Source organism: Pezoporus wallicus, unplaced genomic scaffold (assembly GCF_028554395.1).
Source record: "Pezoporus wallicus isolate ANWC-B61680 ecotype Strahan unplaced genomic scaffold, APGP_CSIRO_Pwel_v1 contig_6899, whole genome shotgun sequence".
NCBI lineage: Eukaryota > Metazoa > Chordata > Aves > Psittaciformes > Psittacidae > Pezoporus > Pezoporus wallicus.
In genome coordinates this window covers 843272-868123 of record NW_026638613.1, presented here as the reverse complement: position 1 = coordinate 868123, position 24852 = coordinate 843272, and the positions used below count along the sequence as shown (strand labels likewise).

The 24852-nt window shown below is 35.8% G+C and overlaps 1 protein-coding gene across 12 annotated transcripts in view; it reads left to right on the top strand.

The window, feature by feature from the left end:
* Positions 1-24852, top strand: part of NAALADL2 (N-acetylated alpha-linked acidic dipeptidase like 2) — a 489585-nt gene that overhangs the window by 433092 nt on the left and 31641 nt on the right. The gene's annotated exons all lie outside the window — the stretch shown is intronic.

Sequence of the window (24852 nt, the reverse complement as noted above, 5' to 3'; positions counted from 1 at the left end):
TGAAGCTACTTCTCTTGGAAAAGCGGCTACGGTTGAAACATTTCTTATGGCAATAATAAAAATAAATTCACAAAGATCAGGCATGCAGATTTAGCATGTAGGTGGATCAGCATCTTTGGCAAAATAGGCAGTGGCTGATCTTGGGGGTTTTAGGGTTTTGTTTGTCATGGGTTTTATTTAAAAAAATTAAAGACATATTCCTAGACATCGTTTTGAAGCTTGGCAGATACTGCCAGTTAAGGAGCAACCATAAGACAAGTGTTCTCTGAAGCCCTTTAAATGGAATTGATGGCAATTTAAGCCAAAGTGGTGCCAAAGTGACTGAAAACATTCACCAAATTTCTTCCCAAAGACTGAGGGAACTAGGTATGTGATTATTTACTACACAATTGATTTGTAATTAACTAACTAGTGTGTGATAGGCCATATATAATCTGAATCATCTATATTTTTGTATTTGCTATATAATGTTGATGAGCAGAGAAAAGTTTTTATTAGATGGATGACTTGAAGCATTTTGATCCTGTTTAAATCATTGCACATTATTTCAAGCGCGGTCATTGAGCATTACAATTTTCTCTGACAAAACTTGATGAAAATTGCATTAGGATATGACTGTACTTCTGTTTTGCTTTTCAGACTGTAGCCCAGGATGCTGTTATAAAGACGCCCTTAGCTGGTAGTTTTGTCATCTTTACCCTAGCCTAATTATCTTGAAGCAGTTTCTGAATAGCTTGAAGAGCAAAAATTTTCTAAATTTCATCTGTAGTTTATGCTTTTTTCCAGTTAGTTGTTACCTTGTGGTTCGTTCCACTCCTACCCCCTCGAAGTGCCTGAGCCAGCATTGTCTTTCTCTTCTCCTGCAAAATGGGCTTCCCTTTGTCCCTTCTTTGTCCTAGTGTTTGCCATCTGTTCCGATTTGAAAGCATTTCTAATGTGAAATGTCCTGAAATGTATACGGTATTTTACATAAGGCCATAGTATAGCTTTGTGTTGTAATGTTTATCCAGCTTCATACCTGAGGTGACGTCATGTCAACCTTTTCCTTGGTAAGACCTTCTTTCAGCCCTATGTTTGATTCTAGTGGCTGCATGTTAGTGCAGACAAGCTGCTGCATATGTAGTCTGAATTCTACAGAGTCATCTTATTTTAGAAATTTTCTTTTTTAAACAGAGACTGGTTTCCATGATTTGGGGAACCTGAAAAGTTGCTGAGACATTGGTCACGGTGATGGTTTTTCCTCTCTCCATTATCAAAACTCTAAGTATGTCCTGTGTATGCTGTGTGCATAATAATTCTCAATGTGAGCCCTTTAAGGAGGGGAAGTGAGGAGGGAAATTAATGATTTTTTTTTTCTTTTCTTTGAGAAGAAAAAAAAATATCAGTTTGGCTTTAATGAAAACATCTGTAAGTATTAGAAGAAAGGAAATTTGAGTTACATGGAGGTACAGATCTTTTAAACAGTATCAAATTTGCACAGTTCAGTTGATCAGTTATTCATGGTCAGTGTATGAGTGCAAACAGAATTCTAGGTATTATACTGTGCACATGAATGATGCATGATGCTTTCTGCTTCCACAATTTTTGGTTCTGGTAAAAAGTTCATTGTTAACATTTATTCTGTTTATCAGTTACTGTATATGCCTGATGGTTGTCTTTGAGCTCATACAGGTGAAATTAAATAAGATACATTTTTACTTGAGTGAGAGAAGTAGATGAAATACAGAAATGTTATGTATCCTGAAATACCATTTCATCTTGTACCTTTGAAAACAGAGTTTTGTTGGGTTTTATAAGCAAGCTGAAAGGAAAACCATTTTTGTATTCATGAAACTACAGAAATTCTGTTACAATTCTCTGAGCACCTTGAAAACTGTACAGTTTGAGTGATCAAGACTTAGTTTCTTGCTGGAGTCTTTAAAGTAAAAATATTAACTGGATATGGGATTTAAACGAAATGCTATAACTTATTTAGTGCTATAACTTAGTTAAAACTAAGCACTCTAGATACTATTCTTTAATCGGAAACCTTCGTATTTTCGTTGTGGGACTGTGAACAGATGAGGCCAAGTATCTTCAGAAGGTTATAAATCTCTAGCTTTATATTAAATTACTCATACTTGGAAAAAAGAAAAAAAAAAAAAATACCGTGAGAGAGTAGCTCATAGTTAGAGAATATAGACTCTTCAGTTGGAAGTTAATGCTCCTCAACAGGTACATGCCAACTGACTGTACACGCTCCATTGCAATTGCAAGTAAAATAGGTATCTTAACTGCTTCTGAAATTCTAACTTTTCATTTCAAAAGACTTTTCACACAAATCTTTTTCATGTTAAAAATATTCAAATAGAATGAATTAAACAGTAATTTTATTGTTTTGTTGTTTCTTTTATTTAGAATTGGTTAATGAAAATATTTGAAACTGTAACTTTTTATTCTTGAGACCAAACGTATTTTATTAAAATTTTTGACAAAGCAAAAATGTCATATTCCAGTCTGCCTTATTCACATGAATATCTGGTTATTTTAGCACTATTTATGCAAATATCAAATATTCAAACCCTTTTTTACAGAACCAAAGTAGTACAAAACACTGTTAATGAGCTATAATGACATGGAAGACTACGAAAATCTTCATAATTTATCAAGTTTTCCATGATATTAGATTGTAGAAGTTAAAATTGTAGGAAGCTCAAGTTGAGAAAAGACCTGTGAGATTTTGGAGATACAAGTCTTGGAAATTAAATTCACAATATTGTAGGTCAGTAGTTGTCAGCTTATTGTTGACTGAGTAATATTCTGCCATATCTGAAGTAAAGATTTTTTGATGTTTAGAGGGCTGGTATGAGATAGGATTAGACCCAGGAAATTCTATGATGTGCTCATATATTAATATAATTCCTTGTGCTTCAGTGATTGCTAATTTGACTATAGCATCCACGTTCAGTAAATAACTTTTAACAATAACTTTTGCTTCCGTTAATAATCCTTGTATTTTGTTTCCTTTGGCCAATCTTAATGACCAAATAAAACTATGCTTAAACAGGCAAGAAAATGTAAAGTTTCATAGCAGTAAAAAAAAAAAAAAATCCATTTTCTGTATGTAGAAGTATGTATTTTACGGCTGCTTTCGTGAGAGACTTTGTTTTCAAGATTAGTCTCAGTTCCTTTAGTGACCCCCTGAGAAAAACAAAGGTATTCCTTACAGCTGGGTGTTGCAGTTCAAAATTTAGTGGTATCTCATGTGAGATTTGCAGACCTTATAATTTCAAATGTGTTTTATAATACCTATATTAAGTGTTAAAATGGAGAAATGTGTGTCTGTGTGATGGATTTTCCCATCAGACTAGGAGAAGTTAGGTGAAACTCCATTGTTATCAAATGCATAATTGGAAAAGTATGCGCTGTTCTTCAAGAAGTTTCACCAGTGTTATTCAGCACTGTTTTTCATGGTGACTAGTCAGTTGCAGTTATTAACAATTTTGAAAATACTTAAGTATGCTCACTAGAATAGCCTAATAAGGCTCGAATTATGCAGTTATAAAATCTTTAATGGCAGTCCCCCAACAGGGAGTGCCACTGGAGCCACTTAACCAATATCAGGCATGGAATAATAATAAACTTTTATTGATTTTTACTTTGGTAGGCACCAAAGTGTTGAAAGGTATGCCAGAAGTGACATAATTGGTTTTATAATGAGTTATGGGTGCTGACAGATAACTCTTGAGAAAATTATTAGTGATCCTCATTATTCTACACTTCAGTTATGGAGCTGCATAAAGTAGAACTAACAACCATAATGGAATTAACTTCTAAACATTAAATAAAATAGCAATAGGGAGAAGTGTTTCCATTTTTAGGGAAATAAGGAGTCTGTTATGTAACACAGTGTGTTTTTTCCAGTTTTCTAAAAGATAAGTACTTCCAGGAAGATGACAGGCAGATTCCTTTCTTGAAGCAAATGAAATAAAAGTACTGGACTGCAGGACTGATTGTAGATGAGATTCACATTTTGACCACAGATAAGGTACAGCGGAGGAATGCTGGTTTCAGGAATGTGCTAACAGGTTCATTTGAAGCATGGGAATGATATGTATTCCCACTTACCCATAGTCTGGTCCCATTAATTCTCTAATACAAACATAGGGAACCTATTCCTCTCAACAATGCAATGATATCTGTAATGTTGATAGTTTCTTTCTCTGTAATTTCCCTAAAAATTAACATCTCTCTTTTGGTGAATATGCTACTTCTGCTAAATATTTTCATCTTCCTGCATGGCATCTGCAAATGAGCTTTTTTTTTTTTGTTTGTTTGTGCTTCTGTACTGCGAAAGCAAAATGTATGGTTATATATAAAACTGATATATGAGATTACAATAAATTGCTGAAATATTAAATTTATTAAAAACAATCAGATAACGCAACATCTCTAAATTAGCATGAAGGTGGCAAATTCTTACAATACCAAAGACTGAGATTGCAAATTTTTAATCAGTAGAATAATATTGTCAAGAACAGTATTAATGCTCTTTCCTGCCAGAGTTCAAAATCTCATTGTAGCCAACCAGCTTGAAATTTCTTTGCATTTCATTGAAGCATCTGTTGTAGTTTTGGCAGGGATGCAATCCCCATAATATGAAGTGGAAACACTTTCACAAACCATGTACCACATGTCTGTGCTGCAGAGATTTACCAGAAATGTTTCTGCCAGCGTGTTATTACTGGCAGAGCTAAAGCAGAGTACCTTCACATTCATGTGTTGTTCCAAGTACAGCATGCCCTTTTCAGTATCAGATTGTTCTTGAAAAAGCTGTGTGGCATTGTGCTTAGGCATCCCAGGGACCTCTGCAGCAGGGCAGCTGTACATTTGGATTTCCACTGATGTATCTTCCATTCTCATTTAAAAATTTCCTCTGTGTATAACTAGAGGATTTGGCAGAATTGTTCGGCGTTTCCAAACAGCAGACATGCAATATTACTCCATTCAGAGTTACAGCACTTAAAGTGTTGAAGGGACTGTGTGACACATGCAGAATGAATCTGAAATACTCAGAATACAAAAGTCTGCTTCACACAATTATATTGCATATCTAAGGCAAGTCCAGAAAACCCTTTATACTTGAAAGGCCCAGGCAGATATATGGCAACCTCCACCTGTATCACTATATGGTGTGCTAACTGGAAATTTTTGCTGTATGCTATGATTTCTGTAATGAAAATGTGACACTTTGGAGTGTCAGTTTTCACAGGTAATTTCTCCAGTTAACTTTCTTCGGTGTTGTATGCCTCATTATATAGTTTTTTAATTTTCCTGTTTTCAGTCACATGTGCCAGTTTTTCACTAAAAAAAATGGTATATTTCATTTCTATATTTCTTCATCATCATACCTCCTAAGACAATAGTTCTGCACAGGCAAATAGAATTCTCATGTCTTTTTAAAGACAAATTATGCTATGATTTTGTACTTTGAAAACAAATTATCCAAGCCTCCAGCCAACAAACAGGAATATGGACCCAAGGGTAGGTGACAGAGGTGCTGAAGGTAACATAATGGAAGCACAGGTCTCAGTGTATGCAATGAAAACCAAACTGGGGGACTTGATCAGTATCAGTATTTGAGAAAATCTGCTGCTGATACTGAATTTCTAGATGTGTAGTTTGAACTTGTTTTGGACATATCAGAATTGTCTGCAGTATCTGTTGGATTCTCTGTCATGCATAAAGCACCTGGATGGGCGTTTTGGCCTGAGAAATTGCAGGATGACTTGGGTCAGCTCTTAATTTTTCTGTTTGTCCTCCCACAGCTGGCAGCTGTGTGTTTCAGCGCCTCTCATCTGCCCTAAGGTGGTGTAGCAGTGTAGGTGTAGCGTAATGTGCCAAATGCCAAATACTCTCTCTGGGACTTAAATGACTTCCTTTGCTTTACTCATCAGCCTCTCTCTGAGCATCTTACTGGGACTCACAGTTTAATGGTATTTGAGATGTGCAAACTATTGTCTGTCGTGACAATCTGACTGAATTTGCACAAAAAACAAACTTATCCAAATTTTTCTGCGAAGAAACATGGGCATATTTCACAGAAATGTTTTGATTTAACACATATTCTGTTAAGCACATGGAGAGTTTTTGTTTTACCTTTAGCCTTATTGCATGAAAGAACATATAATCCAGTTCAAGCAGAGGGTAAATATAAACCTGCTGAGAACTTCCTTCTAACAATGTGTATTTTATTCTGTAGCTATTGTCAGCAGCAATAAAAACAAGAGCTTATCTAGTGATGTAAACTTGCACAGTAACTTTGGGGATGCTTGAATTGTGGTGAACAGGAAAGCATTCAAAGGGAAAAAAATCTGTCTGGGGATTTTCTCAGCATTAGATGTGAGAGAGGTGACTTTGCTGTTAAAGACATGAGGTGTTCTGACAGACAGTCATACTGTGTTTGGCCAGACACCATATTCTCTATGTGCTCTAGCTTAGGGTAGATATGCTTGGAATTTTTCAGTAGTTCTTTGTTCCTCAAAGCAAGTAGCCTGGAGGACTTTTCACTTTATACTTGAATTCTGGTGGATAAAAACTAGGCAGTAGAAATAAGCTGAAATTGCAGAACCCCTGGTAAAAATTTGATGAACCAGCTGCACTGTCCAACACAACTTCACTTGGTTCAGTCAAGTATTACGAAAATCAACTTCATTCCTCTATACCCCTGAAATTCTCCATGTCTTTCCTGCTAAGAATTACTCCAAAATGGAAGAAGTGTTACAGGACAGAACTAATTGCATTTCCTCCTGTGCTGTTTGTTCATGGAAAGATGTCAAGAGTTGACTATTTCAGAATTGTTTGTGGGCTTCTTTTTGAGTAGCTGGAATTTAATATTTTCAGTTTAAAGAACTGTGACTGCTATGAAAATATCAAAAATACCCAGGAAACTGTGGCTTCAATAAACAAAAGAAGGTGAATGAATGAGAAAACATAGACATCATTAGTAACATGGTTCATGTGGAAACCATTCCCATGGATTGTCTGTGTACAATCCTAACTGTTCCATTCTCTGAGAGAATAAATTCTATATACCTTAAATAATTTTGATATTGCAGCAAGTTCTTGGAAAAAAATAATAAAGTTAGCTTTGGCTTCTGTCGGAATGTTTAGAACCGCACAGCTCCTGAATTCTTCTTTTAGACCTAAATATTACTCAGTTGCTTTCAAGATCTGTCTGCCAACTGTCAGGAAAATGAAAAAAAAAAACAAACATTGCATCATTTTTCAAGCTGGAGTTGCAGTGTAAGTGAAGTAAGCAAATACATGTCAACTCCATCTGATCCAATCAAAACACAGTATAAACATATAAGTTCATACATAATATATCACTTTAAATCTTAAGATAAAACCCCAAGATTGGTGTAGTTTGTACATTTTATGCAAGGTGTGTTTTTCTCCAAATTACAGCAATCTCACTAAGCAAAAGGAGATAAGGTAGGAATAAGAGGAAGCAGTTTAACCTCAATTTTATATATGAGAAAATTAAATAGCTTGGGTCAAAAATGATACTTACAGTAACTGAGCAACTACTTCTCAATACCTGGATTCAGCATTAACTTGTAGAATATAGTGATTTATCTGACACTGTAGTTAAAGAATGGGGCATAATCCAAAGCTGAAAGCTAGATTTCCAACTTTGGAATTTAGCACGTACTTGGGAATTGATGGAATTACAGCCACTGACTGTGCCCAGCTGGGAATTTTTTTACTATGTATTGAAGCCATGTGAGTGCCTGTGTTAGTGGGACTTACCTGGCTTGGAAAGAAGTTACACTGCCTACGGCAATACCTTCATTTGCAGTGCCTTGGTTTAGCTATGTTGAGAATTGTGATCTGACTGTATCTCGGGTTGGTTCCTGAGTGCTGCACAGGTGACAGGCTCTCAGCAGAAATGTTTGTGACAGATGTCTTTTTTTCTGTTGGTTGATGATCATGACTGTGTGGAGAAGCCACTGGATATTTATTGCATAAGTCAAATGATTGTTTACAGTTGGTCCAATAGTGGCTTTGTACTATGTGATGAGAAAGTTTATTTTTTATCCATTTCTTTTTTGTTGAAAATGTAAGTTTGTTATGAAGGATAGTGGACAATTGGACATACGCGTGCATTTTTTTAAGGAATGTCAACACATGTTTGTAGAATCATAGGATCATTTGATTTGTGTTCAACCACTGAAAAAAACAAATCTGAAGCTTGCTGCTCTAATAGGTGGAAATATGCCTGGGGTTATTTGAATTTTCCCCTATGTTTCCCGCTTCACACACTTAGTTACTGAATTTATCAGAGTATGATTTTATTAATCCATCAGTGTTACCACAGGCATTTGTTATTGGTTACCAAATACTTCATCTGCCAAAGATGCAATCTTTATTCTTGGCATACATGTACTGAATTTGGTGTGCAAGGAAGATGAGGTTTTCTTTAAACAAGACACTAACATTCTAGAAGGATAGTTCCTTTGGGTACTCTTAAAAGTATGTTATCTGTTCTATTAGCTCACTATATTGGCTCTTTTCTGTCTTGGATCTTTTGACATAGACGTCAAATCAGACAATCCTTTTCCCAGAGCGTGCCTCTTAAAACACTAGATTTCTACTAACAATAATATAGTAATGACCGTTTTTCCTTTTTTTTTCTTTAATATAACATAATCCAGTTTGCCTACAAGTGAAGAGTCCTTGAAACAAGTATCTGCTTAAGTGCTTTTTAACAATAGATGGAAATAGCTTCTTAAGTACTGTGTATTAATTGGGTTTGTAAACAACTTGCAAAAAGACCTGGGTAAATACAGCTACTAAGATGTATGTTTAGTTGTTCATATTATTTTTTAGTCTATACTCATTTATACAGTATATTATTGACATATTTTTTCAGTTGTAGATTTGAGTTGTTCAAGCCAGAGAAGAAAAGAAAGTGTTCCAAAGGTTATAAAAGTTTGAATATGCAGAAAAGGTGATTTTATGAACTTTCTAAAGGTTTGTCAGGTTAGGTGTAGAATTTCTGTTAAAAAGGCTTGTTAAATTTTTCAAAGGTTAGTCCTTAATTCCCAGTCAAGAGCCAAAATAAAGAGGTGGAACTTCAGATTTCAGTATGCTGCACCATGAAATTCTGTACTTGCATTTTACTGTTCCATTGTTTTATAAAAGCAGTTACTTCTCTTCCCCAGACAAGAAGTGATAGCCACACTGAAAGAGCTTAGTCTTAAGTATGTAGTGTAGGAAAGCAAAACCTTGACTGCATTCCTGCTGAATAAAGGTCACTGTTTACTGACTGAATAGGGCTTTCTGGCTGCCAGAGTCACATGGGTTCAGGGTATTCCTGCTTGGACAGCAAGAAGGGGCAGAGGCAAATAAGATTAGACTTCCTCTCGTCAGTTTTGCCTTCAAGACTTACAAATTCAAGTATGATCCTTTCCATTTCAATCTGAGTCCAGCAGAATAGATTCGAGCCCATGTGTTGACATAACGTGCATGAGATTTAGTCAAACAATAGGAGTCATAGCTAGCAAGCAGTTCCTTGGGCCATGGGCTGGTTTCTGTAGCAAACTAACCATAAAACCAAAGCAATATAAAAGATGTATTTTCCTACAGTGGAAATGATATTTCTATTTCATAAGCAGAGATCATATACTAGCTACAAAGCTATTTTTTATTTTAATGCCTTCTTGTAAAACTAGTGGCCAGGAGTTTCATAAATTGCAGCCTAATTCCGACCATGCACATATAATCCTGATTTTAAAAGACACACCATCTGTGTTATCTATTGACCTAATTTTAGTTCAGAATTTAAACTAATATTACAAAGTAGTAAAAACGGACTTAAAAATGTTTTAAGAAAACTGTCCAGTAACCAGTAAAGGAAATGCAGGATTTCAAAAGGATAGAAGGAAAGAAGGATATAGATTTTTTCTGGAGTAGCAAAATAGTATATCCTAGTATGCTGCAGCCTTTTTCTCATCTACAAATATTATGATTATGCAGAAATAGAGGTTAACCTTGTTTTATTAACCTTATTTTGAAGACGTTTTTGTCCTGAACGATACATCCTTTGAAGAATCATTCATGAAAAAATAGTGTTTTCTTACAGTTATGTGATAATTCTTCAATCACAGAGACTTCTTGTTTTTCAGTAAATGAAAGGATAGCCCATTTATTTTGTTGCTTAGATATATCAGTAGCAGGTGTACACTGATAATGCATGTGTGTATTCTGAGGAAATGGTAAATTTCTACTTAATCTGCTTTAAATTATTACAAATAAGCAGAAAAATAATCTCCATTTAGCTACCATGAGATATGACCCTGTAATTATGTCTTTAGAAGAATGAAACTCTTTGTGACAAAAGAGTTTTAATTCTTAAATGGCAGAATAAATAGCAGTAATTTTGCATCTGACTTCAAATGTCATAATTTTTTGATTTAATTTTTTCTGATTTAATTAAATATGAACTTTTCAATGCCTTTGTTTACTAATTTGTGATAACCTTCTTTCATTCTGATGGAGCCAGAAATGTGTGGGGTTTACTATTTGGGTAATGACAAATATGTAAATGCATACTGACACAATTCATCAATATATATTGTAGTAAAGGAGAGTAATTTGCCCAAAGGTCATAGACTTTCCTGCCATTTATCTCAAACTTGCCTGGAAAGGGAGAATAGCATGGTTAATCCATCAAAATTCATGAAAGCTCACTGGAATTTCAGAGCATCCAATAAAAAAAAAAAATGGGCTGCACAATCAAGGTAAGATGAAAATTGACATGTACAAAGGATGATACAATCAGCATTGTCAGAAATGAATGCTTTTTTCAAACATATAATTAAAGTAAGTATGAAAATGGTTGAATACAAACTGATTTTAATCCTTTCAGAAGAAATGTGACATCTTCTTACACTAAAACACCCTTCCTTTCTAATCAACAGCATTGTATAGGCACAACTTTTTTCATTTGAAGTGGGGCATCCTTACAGATTTTACATCATCTTGGATAAGTTTTCAAAAGTTCTGATAGTTAAAAACTTGGGGAAAATTTGGGCAATTCAGCAAAATAGCCTTCCTTTATTGATTACTAGCTCAATTTGTAAAAACTGCCACCCAAAACACAACCACTGATATCACAGGTTAGTTCCCCCCAACTCTATTTTGTGCATGGTTTTTTTACATGGTAGACATTAAAATTTCTGGGTTTGCTTTTCTTAATGACTTTTTGAGTGGTTTTGGGTTGTAGGTTTGGATTTTTTTTTTTAATTAAAGCACTTAGTTGACAAATTTATGCATCCACTTGCTTAATTGAGCTCTGTATACACACCCACTCTGTTCACAAAATCCAAATACTTTGACGGAAAAAAAGGAATGTTGCTAAAGGCTCAGTGATGTTTTCTATATTTTTATAAGATATTTTATATGTAACACAATTTCAAAAATCTTTTTTAATAATACTCAAATCCACAAATGCTCAGTTTTCTAGCTCAATATACTTACAGTTGCACAGTATAGAGGCTGGCAGACATTTCATTGAACATCCCAAAATATCCAGGCCAACAAAAAAAACAAACAGTAACTCACTGGCTTCTGCTCAAATTAGCATACTATTGCACTACTCCATGATTCTAAGGGATTTATTGCTTTCTTTTATTAAAACAGCTTCAGAACCCAAAGGTGGAGATTGCATCATTTTATTTTATTTTATTTTTTTAACTCTGTAGGTTGTTTTCTTGAGGAATTTTAAAACACAGGATTAGTGTCCTGTCAGTTAAATGAACCTGATTTAAACAGATGAGCCCAGATCTAATTTCCCTTTTCCCTTATAGTATTTGTTCAGTGTACTTCAGTGGAGCTCACTCTGCCTTCAGCCACCGTAGGAGCCAGTGGTCTCATGAAGTGTGCAGATAATGAAAAATTTTTAGTCGCTCATGAAGTGTATGAGCCCATAAGAGATGCACTCTCAGATTTTCAGGTGCAAAATGAGAGGGCACGGCTGGAAATAATGTAATTCTTTTTTTTTTAAATAAATTTGTAGTTTTATTCTGCTTTGTGAATATAAGACATTTGAGAATTATATTATAAGCCATATTCTGCATCCTAACAGTAATCATCCAGCATTGTGCCACACTGACATCACTGCACTTGAGAGGGGAATTCAGTCCTGAAGCCTAAAAGAAAGCAGTGGAGCATTCTGAAGACAAAACACTAGATACTTATATTTATGCAACTAAAAGCTTGATTAGGCTCAGTGGAATAAATACTCTGCTACAGAAGTTTTAGGTATCATAAAAAAGCAAAATTGATTAAATGAACATGAAAAGAGATTAAATTCCTTTTTCTCTTCTTTGTTATCACTTGATGTGGACAGCATTCCCTTGTATGAGCAGAGCTTGTGCTTCAGCACACTGTGATCTTTGATTGTGGCAAAAGAATTTTTTCATAGACTGTCCATATATAATATAAATAAATATATAAATATAATTAAAGCAAATTATGTAAGTACTTAAAGATGTAGTAAACTTGGAAGTCTTACTGTTACACATCTTGGTTTTAATATAATTTTTTTTACCTTGAAATAATGTTATTGGAATGTAAGTTTTCAGTTCAACTTTTTTCCTATTTTTAGAAGTATCTCGGAAAAAGTAAAAAATTCTTGAAGTAATAAATGCTTTCTTCCCCCTGTCTTTGATACACCACTTCTGATTCGCTACATGTTCCCTTCTTGTCACCTACATTCCGTCAAATTCTGAGCTGAATGTCAAGTTTTTAGCACCTGCTATTGGAATTGGATTTTCCAAAGATTTTTGAAGCTAATGTAATAATGAAGATCATCAGAAGTATCCATTAGTCGAGTGTTGCTGACTTTCTAGTTTCACAGCTCCCCTAGGCCATTCTGAACGCTACCACAGAATGAGAAGGATTAAGTTCGATGGACTGAAAAGTAATTATTTGGGGCTTTCTCTGGTTTTGCTTTAGGGATTTGTTTTGTTTTTAGCTCTCTGTTCTGATTTGCCATACAAGCTTTAGTGCCTGTGTAAGGATGAGAGTGAGAAGTGCATGCATAGAGTAGGATAGAAGGAGTTATTTCAGCAAGAGCATAATTTTTGATAGGCTTTGAAATTTGAACTGAAAAGGTGTTGAAATTGGCCCAGGGAAGATTAGTTCTTTACATCACCTATTGCAAGTTGATTCTTAGATCTGCTTAAAATACATGCCTTAAATTTAAGAAGTGGTTTCTCTGTCAGTATTTCAGTAGAATTGTAAAAGTGTCTTGGCTAAACATGACAAATAACAACAAATTGCTACTTTTCAAAAAAATTAGGGTGCTTTGTGGCTGGAATGTGATTTATTCTGAACTTTAAAGGAGGATGTGAGGAAGAGATTACAGAACCTTTTATGAATCTTGTTATTACATCTGGAATTCAGGAACTCACTGTGGAAGTTCTGATTGGAATTTGTAATACCTAATTAAGAGTTAATGTGTAAGGGACTGTATTTGTAATTTTGCTGGTAAATGCCGAGCCCCAAGACTGTGCTTTAGAAATAAATCTATTGCTTATACCTGTAAAGTGCACATGAAAAATGTCTTAATCAAAACTTTTTTAGGATTTGTTGGTGAGATTTTAATATCTTTTATGTTTTTTATTCATTTGTTGCAGGGTTTGTAAATATGCTTTAATATTAGCAAATCAATTTAGACAATATTTGCTGAAAATCCAAGAGATATGCATTACTTGACTTTTAAGGAAGTATACATTTTAGTGAAATTCCTGAAAATGGGTTCCCATTTTAGTGGTGGCAGTATTTATGGTGTGTTAATGAGATGTGAACTCTGAGAAGGCAGATTTGCATCTTCTGATTTTATTAGATATGCTGATATGCTCAAAGCTATATTGTTTTGGCTTGAATGGCACTGCCAGCTAATAATTTTCTGCAGCCAGTTTATCAGATATGAAGAAGAGATGACCCTGTATAGCCATTTAAAGTTTTTTCCCTTTCCTATTTTGGATAGCCAAGAAGAGGACTGTAAGCAGAAGGACAAAGCTAGTGAAAGGGCTAGAAGGAATGTAAGAGGAGTGGCTAAGGACATCAGGTTTGTCTGTTGTGGAGAAAAAGAGGCTGAGGGGCCACTTCATTGCTCTTTACATCTGCTTGAGGAGGGAAAATGGAGAGGGAGGTGCTGATCTCTTCTCCCTGGTAAACCAGTGATAGGACTTGTGGAAGTGGTTCAGAGCTGCACTACGGGAGGTTCAGACTGGACCTTAGGAAGCATTTCTTTACCAAGAGGGTGGTCAGACACTGGAATAGGCTTCCTGGAGAGGTGTTCGATGCCCCAGACCTGTCAGTGTTTAAGGGGCATTTGGACAATGGCCTTAATAACATGCTTTAACTTGGTCAGTCCTGAATTGGTGAAGCAGTTGGAGTAGATGATTGTTGTAGGTCCCAGACTTGAAACCACAGTACACAGTGCTTAAAAGCTCTTTGAAATGGCCATATTCCTCTTTGGCTCATTCATGTTAACTGCCTCCTTGAAGAAAAAGCCATGGTACTAGAGCAGTGCTCTGATCTCAAATGATCAATACTTTTCTTTTGACGTAAGAACAGATCTCATGCAGTCTCGAATATTAACAGTCGCCATTCCTAGCAGCTATATTGTAATAAAAACAAAAAAAAAAAAGACATGATAATGAGTTAAGAGATTATAAAATTCTGTGAGCACATTAAAACAGTTATGTCTCTTAGAATCAAAGATCTGATACAATGTGCTCTTTTGTTTAGCAATTATTGCAAATCATAGCTACCTGAAAGAAAGTGAATAAGGAGAGTACTTCTGTACTAGGTGACTGGAACAAAGAACAGTAAATTTGAATATAAATGAACATAGCCTGCAGAAGAATCTCAGATAAATCACCAGAATTTTGTAATTTTGATAATTTTCAAGCAGCCAAATAAGGAAATGCTTTAAGATTGAATGTCAGGCCTGCTCTCCCTGGCCAATACAAATTTGAATACTGTTTATCTTTTGTGAAACTGTGATCCCAATGAAAGTACTTTTCAGCTAAGAAAATAGCACATAGAGAAATTCATGTTGGAATCATTAACTAAACACCTTTATATGGCACAGTTTGATTTTTGGTGTCATTGCAGGGTCAGGTTGGACCTTTACAGAAATATCGTCTAGTCTAAAAGTGTTAAAGAAATTGGGACCACAGACAGATTCTGTCTTAACTGACATGAAGTATCTTCTTCTGATCCTGATGTTCGAGCCAGTGCAATCCTTTTGACTGAAATATTTAAGGAAAATGTTAATCTTTTTTCTTCCCTTTTTCTTGATATAAACTGAACAAACTTGTATCTCACGAGAGTCTCACGTGAGATACTAATGAGATTATGATAGTATTTGTTTCTTGATAATGAACTCACCGTCTGCTTCTAAACATTAATACCAAACTGCATACGTCCTTGCAGAGCATATCCAGAACAAGCTAGTTTGTGACCTGCAGTACACAAATTATTTCTTAGAAAACCTTGTTATCACACCTGTGAAAAGATACAAAATGAGAAACAAGGTGAGTGTCAACATCCATTTTCATAATATGGACCATGTTTTTGTGGATGCTGCCACATCAAATATGACAGCATCGCTCTAAAACATATTTGATTACAGTCTACATCAGCTGTTTTGGGTTTTTTTTCTGAATTACGATATCTAGTTAACGGATAAGATGAATTTTTAATGACAGAATTCAGTTTAAATCTTGTTTCTATTTATCTGACACTTATTTTGCTTAATCTGTATTTGCCAGGAAAGGACAAGGATACTCCAGAGGCATTTGTTAATGAAACAAAAGTAAATAAAAATAAAGATACTTGGGTACAGTCAATGTCTGAATCTACAGCAAGTGCTTTTATCTCATCATACTGTTAGGAGTTATTATATCATCAGTCTCTCATTGACTAGCTGTCAGAGAAGAGTTTTGGCATCTTTTTTGAAAAGCAAAACTCCACCCATATCTGGAAGTTGTAATTTTTCTCCTCTTCATGCCTTCTGCTGGGCTTTTCCCAGCCATGTTGCAGGAGTGTGGAGGACTTTTTAAAGGGTACTTGGCTGATGCACTTCAGCCCACATAAGCAGACCACTGGAAAAGATGTGTCCTGTGAGTTGGAAGCCCTTTACTGTTGACTTACTCAGCAGTAGGATATGGACAAGAGAAATTATTTTCTTACCTGCTGAAAAAAGCATCTTCTAACATTTGCAGAAGCACCCAAATTCTGACAAGCTTTGGACAGTTGTGTTGCAATCATGTAACGGAAGACTAGCTACATGGGCACATTTTTAAGAACTGAGCTGTAGTTCCAAAATAAAGAGCTATAAATCTGTGTCCCGTTTAATATCTTATGCATTCAGCCTGTAGAGAAACAGATGATATGTTAGTGCTAACAATCTACTTTTCATCTTCCATTTATATGCACAATAAATTGCTCGTAAGTTTTCCTGGTGGACTTCTAAAAGCAGAAGAGATCAATACTTACAAATATATACAAAGTTTATAAAATAGCAAGCCCTTAGAAAATATTAGAGTGCATAAAGTTGTTTTCCAATACATTCACAGGTAGTGAAGTGGTGCTGTTTATGGGCATTTCACTCTGCAGCTCTGCCTGTCCCAGGTCTCTAGGGGGGAGGTGCAGCTGAAGGCTAGGAGTGCATTCTCCTCAGAACTTGAACATGGTCATTTTGTTTTATGTTGATGGGGTTGTGTTGACTGCCAGGTTCTAGTCTTGAGCATAGACCTGATATCCCCAAGTAGTCAGACCCACGACACTGAACTTAAGTGAACTTGTTTATAATACATAAACTATTTTAATATCTTTCTAAAGCTGAAAGGCATATGATGCTTTCTATGTGGTGTTGCATAGTATACCTGCCCTTTTTTTTTACCAGAACTAGCCACTGATTTGCTTAGGGTGCTCTTAGACTGTGGTTACTGGCTATTTGAAGATACCAGCCATCTCACATGCACTATTTACACATCATCATAATCCATATTATTTGAAGTAATAGCAAATCTATAAGCTTTGATTTTATTAATTTTTTTCTCATTGCATTTTTCATAAAGATTATTGTATATTTTGCCCATGAGTACGTTCTCACTTCACTCCTAACAATTCTTATAGTCACTGAGGTCCTTCAACATTGAATTAGAAACTAAAGTAAGGAAGCAAGAATCTTGGTGAACACAAAAATGGAAAACAGTATGATTGTTGGCTTATTGTGCTTTCTTTGTCTCAGTTACTATTAAGACATATATAAGTTTGGGATAATTATGAGCATATATGAAATGAAGAACTTGCTCCCATTCACTGGAGAATGTGTGTGTGCTTAGAATCTCTCTTAGTAAAGCTGTGACATATGCTGCTGGAATATGGTTAATTTCATTTAAACCCTTCTTTTTTTCCTTACATTTCAGCTTGTATTGTTTCACTGATACAGACCATAGAAATAGAGCTGCTTTTCTGAGAATATTCTGAAAACAACCAAAAAACACCTCTTTGCCTTAAAATACATCCTTGTCATGACTTTCCAGTATTACATTTAAAGCTATTTATAGTGTTATGCTTTTATTGTACTTACGAAAAAGGGATTTTAGTGAAACATCTTAGAGCTTTAGTACTTTTGGAAGACAAAGACGTAATTGCCCAAAGTAACACTATCACAGTCCTCACAGGCAGAAATATACTAATTTGATTTACAGATTATTACTCATCATTTTCTTGAAAAGGCAAAGAGAATAGTGAAATTCCAAAGGTTATGAGAGTTGAAGACAGTACTTTAACGTTTCTATTCTCAGCTTGGACAGTTCCCTAAATTTTTGTAGAAACTGAAGGAAGCACATACTAAGCTTTCTAACAACTTTTGACTTCTATTTGTATGCATGAAGCAATTGAAGCTTTCGGGAGAAAAGGTAACCAAAGTTTAATATTGAGAGAAGAAAACTGTTTTTCAGACTCCCCTTTAATTCACTGGAAATCTTATTAGGAAAAAAAAACAAAACAGTAGTGATCATTTTTTCTCTGCAGTCTTTGAGCTTTGCCAACCTACTTGAGCTTACAGAAGCACTGAAGTCACATGTGCCCAAACTTTTTTTTGGGGGTGGGGGTGATTTGCCTGTATTTTCTGAAGAATGGAACAAAGCATTGGGAAGTATATACTGTGGTAAAATTCTGCAGTGTCTTCTGATCCATTATTGTTTCTTGGACTATTTTACTGTATTTTTCATAGTTGTAGTGGACTGAACTTTCATTCTTATGCAACTAGTTGGATCTTAAAAGTGATTAAACTGTGGCTTTGAGAATGAAAAACTAATAACTTTAAAATTACTGTCTGTTTCAGTAATATTACCTTTCATAGTGTCTCAAAAGGCAGCAAAACTAGAAATCTTGCTTTTAGAAGTCATGTAGGAAATACTTAACATGATCTTGAGTCACATGGTTTTAATAGAAAACAAAAAAAAAGATTGTGAGTGAAGGGATGACCATGTAAGAGCTAAGGCTGCCTGGTTCCCACTTTTGTCTTTGAGCCAGTAGTTGCTTTTGATTTTTCTGAAGCTCAGGTTCCGTTTTCAGAAGTGGCTGGTGGTACTGGCAGATAATCATTGTGGCATTTTGCTGAGCTGCTGATTCTCTCCCTTTTATTTACCAGCTTTTTTTAGTACCTGTCTTCTAACCTGCCATGGGGAGACACATACTCAGTTAACACCTCCAAACTCCCAAGTAGATTCTTGTTAGCAGACTAAAAGCCAAAATTAAATCTGGAATTTTTATTTCCCTGGTTTCAGTCTGGTAAAGTCTGGTTTCAGTAAGAAAATCTTTAATCATTAAGACACAGAGATGCAAATACTTGTGAAGAGTTTTGCTGACCTTGAGTGTTTAAGGTAATGCTTGTACATGGTGTAGGTGACTACACATAGTTCTTTTTATTTGAATTAATTTAGAGAGACTTTGTGATATAACATGCTGCTGGCTATCTTTTCCCTAAAATATGAAATCAGAATGGAAATAAAATATCATGGATGAGCTACTACAAATCGTTATGATAACTCATGCTAATTGAAGTTAGACTTCAGGACATATGAATTACCTCTACTCATTAGCTTAAGATAAAGAGCTTTGAGGTCATTTAGTTCATTCCTGCTGGTGCAGCACATTTACTTCCTTTCTTCCTAGGTTGTATTTAACTATCAAAGGGAAAGGTCTTTTCCCACTTGATCAACTGTTCCGTAGTCCAGAATGACTACTCAGAAAGTTTTTAACTATCTCTTGTTCAACAGAAATAGTTTTTCCTTAATTTCATTACTTTTCTTTTTTTTTCTTTTAATTTTTACTTGGAAATTTGAATTTCCTTTAACTGCTGTGTTCTTAATTTCTTTGGTAAAAAAATCCTTTATTTTGAGATCAAAGAATTCTGTTATACATTAGCACTTTAATTATAAACTGCAGAATGATAACTGAATGAATAGGGCGAAGGCTGTTTTAGAATAACAGGGCTGACAATTAAAAGGGCTTTTTCATGACTTGCAGCATAGCCTATTCTTTTTTTGTTAAATATGGCTATTACTGTAATTGAAGATTACTAATCACTAATAGCTGCCGGGCTCTTTTAATGTAATATTCTGCACAAATAAAACCCTCTGCTTAGATGGTGCTTGTCTTCTCCTTCATCCCCTCTTTTGCAAATGTCAGTTGTTGCTTGAGCAGACTAAGCAGAAAAGGCAATAAGTTTGACTGAAGACTTGTATTTAAACCTCTGCTCAGGCTTTCCCTTGCACAAAACCACTTTTTTTGTGCACAGGAATGCTGGAGGGCTGGAGGTAAAACAAACATTACCAAAATGAGGATAATGTAGGGGTCTAATCTAACACTGAGTCTCATGTCTGCTGTTCTCAGTATGGAAGATTTAAGCGTTTGGGAATGGAGGCACAGAGGTGCTTATGTGCCGTCCCTTGGCACAAACCCTCCAATGGTGGACTGTGACCACTGAGCAACATGAAATTAGTTGCCCCTATAAACCACAAGATTTAGAGTGTCATTTACATTATTCTTGTTTCAAATATCTTAACTGTTCAGTGATCATAATGTGAAATGGAGTTTAAAAGGTGTTAAAAACCTTACACTTTGTTACTTGTCATCTAATGCTTTTGAGTGAATTCTAAACTCTTTTTTTCATTAGATTCATAAATGAAAGCTGTATCTTCTTAAATTTTTTTTCAACTCCAGTATGAAGTATGCATTCTGATCAGTTCCTCACCCCAGAAATGCCCCATAGCCTTGTTACTGGATGTGGCTTGGATGAAAATGTTGTTAATTGGGGTTCATGCAGCTGTTACAGCCTTATAATATACCCAAGGAAGCAGAACAGTTTCTGTAGGGCTTTTTAGTTTCTCTGAATAAATAAATGAAAAAAAAAAAAAAAACAGGATAAGTGGTTTGTATTTTTATGTACAATGTAGACATAGTGAAAAATGTTCTTGAAATTTCACTCCGATGTCAAAACTCTTTTGAAGATTATTTACCTTTGTTTTTAAGATACTTAGAGTACATCATATACCTGTACACATTACGTTTCTACTGCAGTGCGGGGCGTGGGGGCAAGAAAATTCTCAGAGTTTACAAAGTCAGCCTCATTAGCAGCCTTTCAGTATCTGAAGGGGGCCTACAGGAATACTGGGGATGGATTCTTCATTAGGGACTGTAGTGATAGGAAAGGGGTAACGGGTTAAAACTTAAACAGGGGAAGTGTAGATTGGACTTAAGGAAGGAGTTTTTTACTGTGAGGGTGTTGAGCCATGGAATGGGTTGCCCAGGGAAGCTGTGAATGCTCCATCCCTGGCGGTGTTCAGGGCCAGGTTGGACAGAGCCTTGGGTGACATGGTTTAGTGTGAGGTGTCCCTGCCCACAGCAGGTGGGTCGGAACTAGATAATCTTAAGGTCCTTTCCAACCCTAACTATTCCGTGATTCTACTATTCTATTTTGGGGTGAAAATCTATTTTTATCTGTAACTGCATCTGTCTTCAAATCTAACATACAAAAGAATTCTGAGATAATTTTTTCTCTGATCTGTGTATACAATTACTTACATACACATTCATGAGTATATCACTTTGGATGCTATCAGCACTCCCACTTATTTGTTCACTATGTAGCAGTGCCATATTCTGCAGTACTTTTTCAGTTGGGGGAAAATTTATTTGGAATTTTACATGTTATGGGGAAATTATGCTGAGTAAACACTAATTACAGTATGCTGAAGGACCTTGTTAAGTATTTTTCTCTGATACACTCTCATTCTGTAGTATTTCTAAAAATCCATCCCTTTTTCCTTGCCCTCTTGATGTAACCAGTTGTCTGCATTGTAATCTTCTCTTGTCTTAACATATTTGCCTTGCAAGTCTTTTCTTCTCCCTGCAATCCATCTATAGTGTTGTTGCCAAAATTATCTTCCTCAGCTGTCCTTATAACTTGCCATCTCCTCTTCCAGAAATTCCCCAGGCTCCTGTTGATGTTGTGCAGCAAATTCCAACTGTTTTTTATTTCTCTTTCGCCTTTTTCAAACCCTATCTCTTCCACACTCCAGTCTCTTCAAGAACGTCCCTTTCATCTTCCTTTTTCACTACAGTCATCAGATCTCCATTCTTGCTGTCCTTATGTTTGGAATACTCAGGCAAAACTTGTCTCCTTGTGTATTTGCCTGTATTCAGATCTCTTATGATGAACTTGCTTGTTCCAGAAAGTTAATCTAAAACTGGAGACAAATAGGCATTCAGCTAAGCCAAACAAAAGGAATCTGTAGCAAGACCAGAGGCTAATATAAATGTGGTGCTTGCAAGGTGAGTCCTGGCATTTGAGTTCTTCTTAGAAGACGCCTTGTCAGATAGTCTCAAGTAACCTGTGCCGTTCATATGCCATACCCTTGTTTCTTTGTTTGATTCTGTCGGAGAACCCCAAGATAAGTGACAGGCCTTTAAAAGTTGATGTCTTTTGAATTGTTTTCTGTGACATGTGATATATTTTTGGTGCTTAGACACTAATGATGATTATAAAAAGATGTTTAAAATGGTAGTACCTGGAGCAACCATGGTGCAGTAAGTACTGTCATTTGAGCAAGTTTTAACATTTCCTGTGGTGTTGTAAGATTATATGCTTTTAAATGCACTTGTCTATTTAATCTTTGTGGATGCCATTATATCAGGCTGCCTTTAGCATTTTAATACAAAGCCCACATAAAGATAGAATGGTGGTGGAATGAAATGGCCATCATAATTTGACTATCTTAGAAACAGGTTTATTATTACAGCCCCATATGTGGTAATAAATCTCATTTCTACCCTCAGATAGTTTTGAGTTTTATTGCTAGGGTCCCTTACGAATTCTGGGGGCTGTTCTATAGCACAGGACATTCTGTGTTTTCTTTCTATGTTTATATAAATATTCTGTGGTGAGAAACATTATTTGCTATGTCTTTTTTCATTACTGTCCAGGGACAAGTTTTAAGGGTGAGGGAGATTCTTTTTCAGGTAAATTGGTAGCCTCAGGAGCCTCCCAGCTAATTATAAAATATTTAAGTAGGTTCATCAAACTGACCTGGGATTCCCTAGGACCCAGTAAGTTTGTCAGACTTGGCATTTTCCCCAACCCTGAGGGGAGCTTACTCAGTTCCAAACATATTCATCTTTAATTAATGTTTTCTTTTTAAAATAAAACAACCAATCTTCCCTCACCTTTATTTGCTAATTTATACTGTTTAATTACAGGGGGAGATTTGGTATCTCCTTTTGACGTTTAAATTTCCATTGTTGTTAATGTAATTCAACTGATTATTTTTTATTCTATGTATGTCACACAGTATACACTGAAGATTGAAAAGTAGTGTGAAAAATTCGCAGAAATTGCATCTTTGAGTTACGAAGAAGCTCAAATACCTTTCTGGGTTGGTAACTGCTATACAGGTATATCCAAGAGCAGAATCTAACCCTATCTGCCTAAAAAGGAAATTGAGCCTTTTTGTGGATACTGTGATATATCCTGGTGTCTGGGGGTAGCCTCAGAATATTATGTATCCAGTTTTCCCCTGAAGTAGATTGTGTCTGTTAATGTTTATGGGTATTTTCTATGAGCTATCTACTACAGAACTATTTTCAGCTCCCCTTGGATCCTCAGCACTGTGGTTCACTGGTGTCTCTCCCTCAGGGCTAGTCTGTCATGTTTAATGAACTGTCAGTGCTCCAATCCTGACTGATTAGGATGACCTAAGTGGAAAGTTTTGAGGCACCTTTGCTTCAAGAGATGGCAAGAGAGAAAAGAACAATATTTTCTCTATGTAACTTTTCCGGAGTTCGAGGATTCCAGAGGAGAGAAAATGAGAGACAGAGAACTCTCTACTAGTTTATTAATATAGGAAAATACAGAGAACCTAACAGATACAGTAAAGGATATTTCTGAAGAGTGCATATCTTACCAACCCCAAGGACTCTGTGAAGATGATCAGGAAATCATCTCCAGGAATCATCATTGCAGTGCGAGGCGGCAGGCTCAACCTTAGCAGGCATCCCCACAGAGGCAACGTTGAACTCAGTGGTATGAGGTTCTGCCTCCCCCACATCACATGAGGCTCAGGCTTTTATACTGACAAAAATGCACACTCATTCCAACGGAGGGGGCCAGCCTACGTCAGAAGAAGTGGGTAGCAGTATGTAGATAGGTCTCCAAGGGTCGAGACTTTTCCGGGAGTTCTAATGCGAAACTTTCTAGGTAGGAACCAAAGCTGGACTTTCTGGGGAGCAGCCAAAGCACAATTCTCCAGGGAGAAACCAAACCAGACAAACAGTACTTTTCTATCTTTGTGTGTTTCACCACAGACCATTATCTATTGTCCCTGACACAATAACCATGAAATACACTAGCTTTTCTGAGTTTGAGAAGGTAGGAGGACTCTGATATGTAATGTTCTTATCAGTCTTTTTGCAATGCGTACTCCGTTGAGTCTATGTGCATTTGACTGTCCATGTTTTCCAAGTTCCTCAAGGAACCATTGCCCCAACCCCTCACTGATGCTTTTCTTCAGGTATCAACCAAGTCAACTACTATATTCCGTTTCTTCCATCCATTGTCCCTGGTTCTTCCCAAATCCTGTCTCTCTAAGGAGTGACTGCTGCCTAGCATACGCTCTTCTTTCAATATGGCCACTTAGAAGTCATCACAGTTGCAAGTAAAATTCAAGACAAAAGAGAGTACAGTTTAAGACTCCCGTTGTAGCATTTCCTCATCCTTTTCTCACAGATCTTCATAGTCAGGTCTGAGTCATTTTGAAGGTCATGCTATGTAGTGAGATTTAAGGATGGTGGCATATTAATGCATCTCAGTGTCCTGGTGTTTTCAACATCATTTTTGTTGGAAAAGTGTGTAAGTTAAATGGGATAGATGAGGAAAAACAGGAAAAAAAGTATTGTCATAATAATAGAAGAAAAAGAATAATGAACATCAAGGAGAATGACTGTTAGGTACTGAAGCAGATTATATGCATTATTTTAATGAAGAGTGCCTAATAGTACATATGGTTTCCTTTGAATAATAATTGCATGCTGATGAAGTGTGATTAGAGACTTTATTTCAGAGTTCAATTAAATCCATTTCTGTAAAAGGGGAGTGATTAAAAAGATGATATCAAGGTCTAAACTGAAAGCTGTAGTTGAAGCTTCCTGTTGCAGATTTCTTTATTATTGCACTCCTCTGATGACTATTATCTGTTTTTTAACAATGTGTAAGTT